This window comes from Corvus kubaryi, unplaced genomic scaffold (genome assembly GCF_017639235.1).
Source record: "Corvus kubaryi isolate FWS band 111438036 unplaced genomic scaffold, C.kubaryi_AGA036_p1.0 split1-65, whole genome shotgun sequence".
Classification (NCBI taxonomy): domain Eukaryota; kingdom Metazoa; phylum Chordata; class Aves; order Passeriformes; family Corvidae; genus Corvus; species Corvus kubaryi.
The window spans coordinates 7383282-7397030 of NW_024582080.1; positions in this window are offsets into that span (position 1 = coordinate 7383282).

Sequence of the window (13749 nt, forward strand, 5' to 3'; positions counted from 1 at the left end):
TAGGAAAACATTTCCTATTTTCTACATGAATTCTGTGAACACAAGCGTGCCAGATTTTCCTCGAAGCTTTGAGAGTCCAGGGAGTCAGTGTCTAAGTATGGTGTCATGGCATGCATTATCAGGTTATCTCTATATTCTCTTACTTTCTTTATCTTTTCCGGAGCATGGAGCCTTTTTCTTCTCTTGGAATGCATACTCCACTTTGGCCTTCTTCCTTACCAGCAGTGAAATCCATATTACAGGTGTACTTTAAAAGCTCTTTAAAGAGCTTTTCAAGCACGAGAGAAGCAGAAGAGAAAAAAATAAAGACACAAAGTATTTGCTTCTTGATGACAAGAATACAATCTTCTAGGTAAAGATTGTACAAGAAGTCATTTATAACAGGCTATGAGCCTTAATTACAGAGTTTGTAGGTAGGTAATGTTTAGTTCTCACACCGTAGCCTCTTCCTTCCTCTCCAGATCACTGTTCCTTGGAGCTCACAATGCGTCTGCATTTTCCTAAAAAATCATTGTATCTTCCTCTCCAGGAAGTGGCTTGTTCTTTTATAGCAAAGCCAATCTTTGTCTTCTTTAAAGGCCATATATCCTCTGCTGTCTAGGGACAACACCCCTGGACACATCTGTCTAGACATGCTAGAGTATGCCTTCCCTCTTCCTATACTGAAGGACTGACATTCCCTTAAAACAGACTTTAGAGCTAACTTCTTGTGCCCATGCAGAACTGATTTTGAGGGGTATTTGTCCTTACAACAGTTGTTTTCATAAACATGCCTGTAAGATGAACCACAATTTTTCATAATAAGCCTGTATGGGTCACTGCTCATCCATTCTTTCCCATGCTATAAAGCACAAGAAAACAAAATAAAATACATCATGGGGGTTTTTTTTGAGTAAGCTGGACCCTAAGATTTCAAGAATAAAGGACAGTCTATTCATTCCCTGTTGATTCTTTGTGGTCCACTGGTAGGGAATGTGGGGTGTCCTATAAATGTTATTTGATAAAAGCTGAGGCTAGGCACCCTGCTGTTTTTAAGGATCATGCTGAGACGAACTGCTGGTAGGATATGCAAGAGAGCAGATTTGTTTATCCTTATTTCTCCGCTCACATCCCTGAGCACACATGGCTGCTGTTTTTGTTTTGACTAATTTTGACTTTTTTAAATGTGAGAAAAGTGGTTAAAATGAAGTCATCCCTGTCTGAAGCTGGGACTCGTGTGAAACAGTGGAAATGCTGACAGGCCTCTGGAGCAGAGTGAATAGCTGTCCTCCAGGGCTGGATGCTCTCCTGCCCTCCCAGTCCCATTCATAGAATTGTTCTCAAGGAAGAGGAAACCAGGCAATGGCATAAGAAAGCCCACATGCTTCACACACTCTAGCTCATTGGGATTGCCCAAGACTTTGTAGCAACTGAGAATCTGGTGAAAAGTTGCAGTGATATATTTGCTTTTCTTATGCGCTTGAATCTGCCTTATGATTTTCCCAAGAGCCAATCACTATGGGTTTAAGCATTTTGAATCACATCTGGTCATTAAGGTCTGCAAGGAATGACAGTGGATTGTGATCATTTTGTGTCCCTGATGTTACTTATCCGTGAATAAATAGATTTTGCTGGTTTCTTAAGCTAGAAGTCATTTTCTTCCCATTCAGGTTTTCTGTTATTTAAAAAAAAAAGTAAAAAAATGTTGTTCATCGATAATAGTTATTTCTATTTGTGTGAAATATGCAGGCATCACAATATGAGACAAGGGTCACAGTCTACTAGGTAATGTGCATAGAGAGAATTAAAAGATCATTTTTACTGTAAGATGTTTATACTTCAAGCTTAAGAAAAGTCAAGAGATGGAGCTTGTAGACCAGCCCTACAACTTTTAATTTTTTGTGTCATAGCTGAGTGATGTGGATTTAAAATGCCCTTGGGAATTCAGACGCATGCTTATAAGAATGTAAGCCAGTCTGTGGTATAAGATATTCACATCATGGGTAGGAAGGCTCTGCAGAGGGATCTGGACAGGCCAGATTGATGAGCCAATGCCGCTTGTATGAGGTTTACCAAGACCAAGCACTTGGTCCTGCTCTTGGGTCACAACAACCTCATGCAGTACTACAGACTGGGGGCAGTGTCTGGAAAGCTGCCCGGCAGAAAAGGGCCTGGGAGTGCTGGTCAATGGCAGCTGAACGTGATCCAGCTGTGCGCAGGGGGCCAAGAAGGCCATTGGCATCCTGGCCTGTATTGGCAATGGTGTGGCCAGCAGGACCAGGGCAGTGACGGTCCCCTGTCTTTGGCACTGGTAAGGCCACACCTCAAATCCGGTGTTCAGTTCTGGGCCCCTCACTACAAGGACATGGATGTGCTGGAGCGTGTCCAGAGAAGGGCAGTGGAGCTGGGGAAAAGTCCAGAACACAAGTCTGATGAGCAGCAACTGAGGGAGCTGGGGTTGTTTAGCCTGGAGAAAAGGAGGCTCAGGGGGACCTTATTGCTCTCTACAACAGCCTGAAAGGAGGGTGCTGCCAGGTGGGTGTCAGCCTCTTCTCCAAGGTAACAAGTGACGGGACAAGAGGAAATGGCCTCAAGTTGGCCAGGGAGGTTTAGACTGAATATTAGGAAAAATGTCTTCTCTGAAAGGATTGTCAGACACTGAAAGAGGCTACCCCAGGGAAGTGGTTGAGTCACAATCCCTGGAAGTATTAGAAAAATGTGTTGATGTGGCATTTGGATATGTGATACAGTGGTGGAGTTGGCAGTGCTGGGTTAATGGTTGGACTCAATGATCTTAAAGGTCCTTTCAAGCCTAATGATTCTATAATCAACTTTAGCTAACTAAATTAAGTCAGGCTAACTGTAATTCCAGGAAGAATGTCAAAGTGGAAGATATCAGCAGAGAAAGCTGTGATGGGACACTCTAGAAGCATGGTTAGGAAACTAATCTTGGCAGCAGATAAATTGGTAAATTAATTTGCTTTTTGAGACAACTCCTTACATTTATATCAATAATAAAGTTGTTGGGAGAAGAGTTTCACTCCAAGATAGATTTTTTCTTTTACTGAATTCAGGCTTGTCGGTAGAGTTTCACTTTTGCTTCTCTTATATATTGCTTCACCTACTGACTCACCTGGGGAATAATCTCATTGGGATTTGTGGAAAATGCAGGCAGACAGACCACCACTTAGAAATACAGGGCCTAGCGTCTACTAAGTGTTATATGGAAGAAGTCATGTCTCATTTTTGTGGTGATCATGGCACTCAAAGAGTGCAGCGCAAAGAGATTTCTGCTGTTTAAAGAACTTGCAAAGATCTCTGTGTTTGTAAGCAGTCAATGTACTTGTCTTAGGACAGTTCCAGAGGCATTTTTTCCCAAGAATCATTCATATTTAGCCCAAGTTTAATTGGAACCATTTGTTTCTCATCCAGAATCTTATTTCTTGGGAGTCATTGGGACAGCTGTATGACTTTAATGATCTAGTTTTTTAATACAGAGATTACAATGTGGTTTTGTCAATTCATTATTGGCAACGATGCCAAAAAAACCCATCACCAAGTGCAATTATTAAGACCCTGAGGAAAAGAAAGATCCATCCTATTTTTTTATCCTCTTCTGGTTAATGCTACTTCTGAAGGCTTGAGGAAGAAGTTTTGCATCATATCTTCCTAGGTGAGACTCTAGTAACCAAATCCAGATGCCTACATAATAGATTACTGGAGCTAAACCTCCGAGCTTTCCTGTCCATGATGCTCTTATGGCACAGCTTGTCTTACAGTAATACAAATGATTCAGAACTTAAGGAGATGCATCTTCTCCTTTGCCCCATTGGAATCCACTTGTGCACTTTCTTTATTATTGAAGGATTCACAAATATCTAAGTATTCACAGATTTATCCTTTTACTTAATAAATCAGCAGCTGACTTACAGTAAGATTAAGATATTTGCTCCATATCAAAAAAGCCTATGAAAAATGTTGTAAATGACAAATGATCTCCTTGGTTCCAATCTGGCAGGCTAGACAGAACATCCTTCCCATTTTCAGACAATTTGGAACCTGTATATAGTCACTCTCTATGTCCTGCAGCTATATTTTTCTCTTGATTCTGCTTCAGCAATAACTCAAACACATACTTAAAGGCCACTAAAACTAAACTGGATTTCAACATGTCTTCCTGCATTGTGTTTCTCTCATGATCCTGTAAATCATATCATCATATAATAATTTCAGTTCAAGGGACCTTAGGACCTCATTTGGCCTAAGCCCCCTCCCCCACTCCAAAGGGAGTCAGCTTTGAAATTACACCATGTAGCTCAGGACCTTGACTACCTTTGAGGATGAGGTTTCTGCAGCAGCCTCTTCTCCCACCTGGCACCTCATTAGGAAGATATTTTCCTTATATCTAATAATATCTAATAATTGCTCCCCAGCTGCAACTTGCCTCTATGAGAAGAATCTATTTTCTATAACCACCCATAAATTAGTTGTAGACAACAATCAGATCTCTCCTTTGGCTTCTGTTCTCCAGGCTGAGAGAACCCAGTTCTCTCATTCTCACTCCCTACGTCATGTACTCACCCCTTTAAACACTTTGGTAGCCTTTCTACTGTTCTTGCTCTAGTTTGCCCTTCTTGTACTGAAGATCCCCATACTGGACACAACAGATCAGATTTCTCTCATATACATGGAACAGAGGAGGACACCACTCTGCTCAGTCTGCTGGCTGTGACTGATGCAGCGCGTGGCTCTTGTTCAGTGCTGCACAGCAATACTGATGCAGAGCAAGAAACATGGAAGAGTGGGCACAAATCACAAGCACTAAGCAGGTCCTGCATTTATTTATAACCATGTGAGATTTCTGGTTTTTGCCTGAGGGCTGACTCCTGCCATAAGCAATGAGAAAATCAGAATGGGAAAGATCCAGAAATTCAGCAAACACTGACTGCCTTTGAACTTTGGTTCAAAACCCTTTTTAGTTTCAATACTGCATTTGATGATTTATTCATTAGTTTGTCACTGCTTAATGCAACATATTACTTTAATGTGTGCCTTCCAAGTGTCCCCACTGAGCCACAGATTTTTCTCACTAACATTTGTGAAAAGTGCTGAATGCTTTGGGTAAAGGATGTGCTCAGCTGAATTTGGCAAACTCAAGTATCTCAGACAAAAATCAATTTGTGGTGCACCTGTTTTACATTTGGGGATTCACACCAGCAAAAAAGTATGCCTTCATGGTGTAGGTTCAATTTTGAGTGATACAGCTTCATTTTATCAGATTATAAACCCTGTGTAGGAGACCAAACCATGAAATCAATCAGAAATTATGCTATTAGTCTCTTTATATAGTTGCTGGTTAATGATTGTTTTGACCTCTCTGACATTTAAAGCTAGAGAAAAATGGGATAAAAGAGAAGGAGAACACTAGAAGATGTTAAAGCTAACAGAAAAATATGAATAGTGTTCTTAAAAAACTAATCCAATGGATGGGCAAATTCAAAATTAGCAGCAGCTAGGATCCAGTTTTTCATCCCTGACCACTACCGAGTAGAGTTTCCTGGCTGGGAGTTCAGACATACTCTTTGATTCACCTGCAATCCTGCAGCCAGACAAAGCCAAAACATATTCGAATGAGCTCTATGCTCCAAACTCTCACTGAATTCCTGTCCAGTATGTACAAGATTTTCCTAAATCAAGCTCTGAAGAAGTGCACAGACTGGAGTGACACATGCCCTACTCCAGTGAGTTTGTAGAACCAACTGTTGCGTTCACTGTTTAAATAAAGTTCCTTCTCTTTTGGATGACTTGGCAAACATTTAAGGCTCTTTTAAATGCTTAGTATTTGCCTGTAAACACACGTGTCAATTTTTAGGGGGTGGGTTTAGTTATTGTTCATAGCCTTTTGTGGCCTCTGACTGACATTTCCTATTATTTAAACAGCTAATTAGTCCCTTTTTTATTAGGTGTAAATGTGTTTCCATGCTTTGACTGGCAAACACTAATCTCTGAACTTCAGTAGCATGTAGGAATTTATTGCCTGTTAATTGTGCCCTAGGGCATAGTGACTTTTAAAAGTGAAATAACAATCGTTACTTCTCCATATATATTACTGCAGTGCCTGAATTGTTGTAACATATGTCCAGTTGGATTATCAGTCGTACACAGGGCAGCCATTCAAAACTATACTGATTTTTCAAACAAGACAGAGGTTCAGATATTAATACTAAAAAAATACAATATCTGGTTGTTACACTTCAGTTCACAAGTGATTTCTTTCAAATGGCTTTACCTTTTTTTAATTTCTGTCTATCCTAGTGACAGTATGAGTGCCAGATTGTGTGGGTGTTACCTGATTTTACCCTTTACGTGTAATGATTTTAAATGCTTTTACATTCTGCTGCTTCTGTAAGGGCTTACTTTTCATTATACTATATACTTGAGATATTTTCTATGTTCTGTGTCAGCAAATGTGCTTCTCAGTGTGTGATTCAGTGATAACACACTGAGTTTTCATTTCACTTATCAACACATTTGCCTTTTTGTCATAAAGGCTGAATGTTTTGTGGGATCTTATTCAGCCACCCACTTCCTTCTACAGGCCTTTTCTCAGAAACAATAAAATTAGTCAAGATTCCTCTTTTTTGTCTTGAAATATATTCCTTAATGTGACAATGAAGTCATGCAAAGGTTCATTATCAGTTTAGGGCTAATTTAGTATTTATTCTCTTTATTTTCTAAGCTAATGTGCATCCTTGAAAAACATACCAGGTGGAAAACTCTGAAGGGACTGAAAGAATGGCACTGTACTCGTAGTGCTGAATGTTTTGGTCAAGGACTTCCGATGCAAGATACTATAGTATCAAATTAATGCATTGCTTACACATTTTGGAATCCAAACATGATTCCCTTAGAACTCCTAAGGAAATGACTCCATAACTGTGAGTGATTAGATACAATATAGAGACTGTGTGTGTGATTGGAAGGGGAAGCAGTGTCCTTGATTGCTCAGTTTTATTCTTTTTGGGCTCCATTCCCAAGCATCTAAAAATATTCTGTCCTGATCCCTTTTATTCTGAGGCTATATCCTACTTGTTACTTCAGCTCCTACTTCCTTTTGGCTTACCTTCTTTTCATTCTGACCCCAAAAGATATACTGTGTAAAATTGCTTCAAACACAGATATCTAAAACCAGACCACCCAGGGGGTAACTGTGTCCTGTTGTTCCAAAGGAGGAACATTTGTACCTTCCATTAACTTCATTTAACGATGTCAATTCTTAGCACCTTTAAATGAAGGAAATGTATATTGATGCTAAGACAAGAACCTCAGTATGAACTTTTTATCCTGTGTCACACTTACAAGTCTTTTTCAGAAGACTTGAAGAGTCCACAAGCAGAAAGAGTAATGTATACTCCATATTAATCCTTCAGTTGGGCTAAAGTAGACTGTGCCTCTGCTTTCTGTTCAGAAAAAACCACCAATATTTTGATGGTAAATTTTTTTTCCAAATAATTCTATATTACTACTTACCTATTGCAATGCTGCTCTGGAAAGCTTTGGAAGGATGAGTTTCAATGGGAAAAAGAATGTTGTTTGAAAAATGAACTTGCTAAAGTTCTGCCCATGTGTTCACAGAGACGCCACACAATTTTACATGTACTACAGAGTGTACAGAAGGATGAAATCATCATAAGCAGACAGATCTTGAACAGTAAGTTGCATTATCTGAGTGAAAGGGAATAGGGAATGAAGTCATACTGAATAGTTAAAAATAGAGTCAATATAATCACAAAAATGATCAGCAGGAGATACTGTAAATTTTTAAGAATACTTTTCAAGAATACTTTTCCCAGTTTCCTTTCATAAACGTACTTTTTGCACCTAATAGAAGTGTGCTTGCCTTTAGATCAGCAGTACAGGAGGAAAAAAAATGAAAATTGAAAAAGTTTCAGGAGGGTTAGAGAAACATTGTCCTTTGCAGCCATGTTACAGGACAGAGGAGCACATCTTGCCAGTCCTGAGGGACAGCTGCAGATGGAGCTTGGTGCAAGGTACTTCTGCACTCAGTGGGCTGGATTGTGTCTCATAGTGGTATTGGTCAGGGCTGGAGACTGACTCTGAGATCAGTGGCTGGGTGCAGTGAGGCTGCATACAGTGTATCCAAGAGTTGGTCAGGGAAACAAAACCCTCTAAGCTCCTTGATAAACTTGTAAACTCCATTTTCATTCTTGGATCATTTTGTTTTAACTTATTTTGTTAATGGTCCAAAAGTCTGAGATCAAGCAATTACTACTTTCAGTAGCAGGAATGTTAGGGCAATTCTATTGTTACTGCGTGGGCTGGGACAGAATTGTTATACTTCTCCTCAAGTTTCTTCCTCCTTAGTGTAACAGCTTCCATGCTATCACCAGTATCTCTGTGGTTTACAGCCTTTCCCACTATTGCAGTCCTATCTCCTGATATTACTGTCATTTCTGGCTTCCCTGTCACTCCTACTCAAGAAATGATGAAGTAACTACTATATTTACCAGTTGTCAGAGATTACTTTGTTGCCTAATTTTGCGGGCAGCTTACACGCCAGTCTCCAAAAGTCTTGAATTTCAGACCCTGCTGATTTCTGAAAACCAGATTCACTTAATAAATTTTTGTTGGGCATTTATAATTAGGATGCCCAACACCACTACTTCAGTGGTGGAAATTCTGGCTGTGATAGGCATGTTTCTTTCCTGAATAAGCATTTTGACATAGGACAGCTGATTGACAAGGTTAATTGACAAGGTTGACAGGTTATTGATAAGATCCTTCAAGGATACAGAAGCCCATGTTATGATTGTTTTCTTCTCTATATGGCTACTTCTTGTGCTCTGTGAAGATTCTCACAGCTCCTCCACCAAAGTCCATGGACCCAGAGGAATATCCACCATTACTTTATGATCCACTGCTTTAAAGATCCATTGCTTTAGTCAGCCTTTGAGTCATTGCGATAGAGAAGGTGAGATAAGTTTGTTATCAATTTTTGTATTTACTGAAGTCTGGGCTTGCCGTAACCTTGTGTCAATTATAAGACAGAGGAGTCGTGTTTTGTCTTTCAATAATGGCTTTGATTCTGGCTGGTTGCATAAAACCCTGTTGAATAAGAAAGTCAGGTTAAGTTAGGGGAGGTAATTCGACAGCAACCTGGGTCTGTGAATGACTCCAGTCTTTCTTGGCTAGAAAGGCGTATATAGCTTTTGCTCTTGAGCTTTTCTTAAAAAAAAAAAAAAAATTAGAAAAATAAATTAATTAATTTTTAAAAAAGAAAGAAAAGATAAATGATTGGAGGTAAGTAGGTATTAAAATAAACCACATAAGTATAAATTATGCTAATTTTCTAAATTTTCTCCTGTTCTATGTTGGTAACCTGTTCTGCAAGTTCTGTTTGTGGTGCTCAGGAGTGCGTCACTAACTGCAATGGGTTCAATGAAATTCTGGGGTTGGAATAGAAAAATATGACTACTTTCTTAGTTGTTTCCAGCAACTTCCAGTAGCCTGAGCAGAAGAAAAATATTTTAAGGTATTCTCCATCATTCTTCTTAGAAAAACATACTGACAAAGGATTGGTTCATCTGCCTGCTATTAACCGTCATATCGCCAAAACAATTGATTTTTATGCGACTATTTTTTAAAACTTTCGGGCTTCTACAGCATTAACTCCTGTTACATCCTTTGATTCTGGTGCTAGTGTTATTTTTCTTTCCCTGTGATTAGTTAATGACTACTTCCATTTCTGCAGCAGTCATGTTACTATTGTTTCTCTGTCATTGTGCCCAGGCCCAGTGCTATCTGTCAACACATTTCATGTTTTGTTTTTTTAATTGGTAGCTGGAAACACACAGTAGAAAAGCACAAAGTGATGTATTGGAAAATGGTCTGTGTGATAGCTTTGAGGAACTACTCTATAAAGCTGTTAAAAACAATTTTAAAGGCTTAAATATTTAAAACATTAACATTTAAAAGAGTGAAGTGAATTATGATCTGGACATTTTCCTCTGAAATTGCAGAAACTAGAGAGATTGAAAAAAAGATAAATGTATGGTTATGATACTTAAGCCAGATGGCAAGGGCTCTATTTTCTGTTCCATGACAGAGGTTTTTTTTTTTTTAATGATACAATTATATTTCAATTTTCTTGTTCTTCTATTTCTTTCAAAAAGACAGGAAGATGTCAGGTCCCTTTCAGCTGCTTCAATAAGAATTATTGATTTCCCAGCAAGTATAACTTAAGTCCAGATATATAAGCATAATGTGAAAGGAGAAAACAATAAAAGGAAGCAATACCCCTTCTAGATAAAGTTAAAAGTTTCTATTAGATAAAAAACCAAAGCACTAGCAAGAAAAGAGAAGAAATATATGGAAAATGTCACCAAAGAAGTGAAGGAAAGATAATTGAAATGGACTTTCAGATCAGCAGCCTTTTGACTTGCAAATTCATACTAAATAAGATGAGACCTTGGAAATGGTTAAAAAAAAACCCCAACAGAATGAAACTATAGACAAAACACTCTTAAAGAGTGCCAACTGAAAATGAAACAGTGTACTATACACTGTCACGTTTCCCAGCACAATAGAAGTGAAAGATGCCAAAAAGAAAAAAAAAAAAATAGAAAGGTGCAGGTGAGGATTAACTTATGGGGAAACACTTAAATGTCCTGATGGTTGCGATGAGGAAACATCATTAAGTCTCTGTTCTCTGAAATAAAAGGAAGTTGTAAACACAATGACAAAGAAATGTGAGCGAAGTGACTGTGGCATCTGACTGTGTGCTACACACTGCTCAGAGGCAGACAAGCCTTCTACAGTACTACCCAAAGCAGAATAAAGAAAACAACTGCTGACAAATAAGGGAAGCAGAGATTCAATTTCTCAAAGGAATATCAGTTCTTCCTCCACAATTCCTCCAGCAACTGCTTGTAGGTTAATTTTAATCCTGGAAACAGTAAAGTACAGAGTAATTTTAATTTCCGTATCTATGCCAGAAGACCACATGCGTTCTCCACTCAAGCAGGCAAGTCAAATGAATCAGGGGAAAACAAACATAAAAGCAGTTTAGCCAACTTTTCACTGAATTAAGTGAAAAGCTCTGTAACAACACCTCTAGTGATTGTCTTTTATGCCTAAAAGTTTGGGTATTCTCTGCATTAGAAAACACTGACAAGCCCAGAAACAGAGTGCTAAATGGAGGGGGAGAAAAAAAGCAGCAGCAGATGTTCCTCATACAGTTTATAGGTTTAAAGACAGCATTTAAGCAACCACCACCCTAATAAATTTGGGAATACCTTAGGTGTTATGATAAGGCCTTTTAACAAGGAACGTCATCAAAGTTTTACGTATGGAAGTAGAAGCTGTGTTCAGTTTAGATTTCAGCAGGAATAGAAATCAATATCAGTTACTTAACTACTACTTCTGGTTTGAATTGTTGCTGACTTCACTGTGAAAAAGCATAAGTGGGCACAGAATGGATACTTCTAGAAAATATTGATTGTGCTGGCAACACAGCATAATAAACTGACAGAAGAAGGTTTTCAGCACAAGAAAAAAAGACAGGAGAACCGGTACCAGAGATTTTAAACTCATTTTCTGAGAAAGGAAAAAGATTCAGGAAGCCTTTCAGTTTTCTTGCCTTCTGGGAAGTATGTTTCTAGTTGACAATAAAGCAACTGCATTCACCATCTTCAACAAGACTTGGTTGCTGAAATAGGCAGGCAAAAGGCCTTCCAACTTAACTGTTATTCCACCTTTGCTTAGGAGAACATCCTAAGGAAAAAAACTATGTCTGCATAAGACAAAAGCACCCAGAAGGTAGATCCTCCTTGCAGAAACCAGGCCAAGTCCATGGAGCACTTTGCAGTAGAGTGTTTCAGCTCAGAAATAACATCAACCAAACATGACTGTACTGTTTCCAGATGTATGCTGGCTCTATTCAGCCATCTCAACCCATTCATCTCCTTAGTATTTCCAGTTCAAAAGTTAGCAGTACTACCAGGATGAATTGAGGTCTGTCTGCATCCTTTGGTGCAGTTGTGGTTGGGTGCCTACTTTGGTCCATGTAGCTTGTGATTTCTGTTGGCTCACTCCAGGCCTTCAAAGGTGTGCAGACAGTAGAAAATATCAGTTACAAGGATTTAGTCTAAATCTAGGCCTAAATGCCTTTGCAAGTAAATTCCTTAGAAAATGCCCGGTATTAAGTGGCATTGAATCACAACGCATTTCAAAAGCATTCAACAATGTCTTGGCTAGAAAAGAAGATAGAAGTATCTGAAGCACGCTAAGAAAGAAGCCTGAGGGACAACTCAGTTGTCCAAACATTGGCATCTGGTCATTGTACACAGCCCAGGGAATCCCTTCTGGATTCTGGCCATTGCTTCTGAGAGGCGTGGGCTCTCTGCACCCATGCAGCTCTGGATGGACAGCTCACATGCCACAGGTTTTTACAAGTAGGATTAGACACCTGTGTTTGGCCCTGTGTGGGGGCCAAAATGGTAGGGTTACTTAAGGAACATGAAGAAGTATCTGAAGATTTGTCTCCTCAGCAGGGCTGAAGGAAGAAATAATTCACATTATGAATCTTCAAGGAGCACTCTGTCCTGGTCAGACAGGGCTGGCAAAGACTTTTCAAGCCCTCAGTACATGGGGTCACTGAGAAGTAGGCTGGCTCAGAAATGAGTATGTTGCTCATTTTCAAAAAGTTGCAGAAGTTCATCTGTTGCCAAAGCATTCACTTTCAGAACCTCCTATTTGTTTTTGAATAGACTGGGTTTTTGCAAGCACCTTGCATTTTGTTTCTCTTGTGCAGCCATCTTTTGAAAAAGTAGGCAAAATTTGGTGGTTGAAAAACTATTTCAGTTTCGTTTTTAGAGGTTTGTCTCCTGGAACGACAGTATATTTTGTTTTGGTTTGTCTTGCAATATTCTTTTCTGCAGAAAGCGCTTCTCTCTTTCCTTGGCCAGATCTAGATTTTATTCCCTGTAGTTGCAAGTCTCACATTACAAAGCTATCTGTGTGTATATATATATATATATATATATATGAGAGACCAGAAAATCCCCAATAAAACCAACTTTCAAAATTTAGTATTTTTGTACATAAGGCTTAAAATAACTTATGACAACCTGTGAGTCAACCTGTGAGTCAATCACAACTTCATGGAACCAGGAAGCAGAAAAGTACAGCAACTTATGTTCTGAGCAAATTCCTCAGAAATATCTGCTGTAAGTTTGGCAATCATACATTGGCCATGACTTAGGGGGGAAAAAAAAAAAAAAAAGAAGATGCATTCAGAATCTCAGAATTGTCATGACCCATCAGTGTGAAACTGCCATGAAAAGGCAGTGTTTTTGCATGTTTGGCAATTGAGTTTAAACTGGGATAGCTGTAGGGAATGTCTGTGGAGGCACTTCTGTCCTGTGAAAAGAGGCAATTATAGTGAAAATAAAGTTGATTCTCTGTCTCACTTAACTATTTATCAAGGAATAAATAGCTGTAAATACGATTAAGCTTGAAGGGAAAGTCAGCATGAAATCAGGAAAATGTAATCTCAGCAGGAATTAACTTGGGCTGGAAATCGGAAGAAATTCTCTAAAGTAGGGGAATAAGCTTCTGTGACAGCAAACAATCTAAGCAATTAGCATTGTTTTTTAAAGAAATGAGAGTTGTATGAGCAACACGAATACCTACATGGTTCTTACCTCAACAAAAAGGTTCCTCCTCCCTTTGGAATCTGTTGACCAGTTT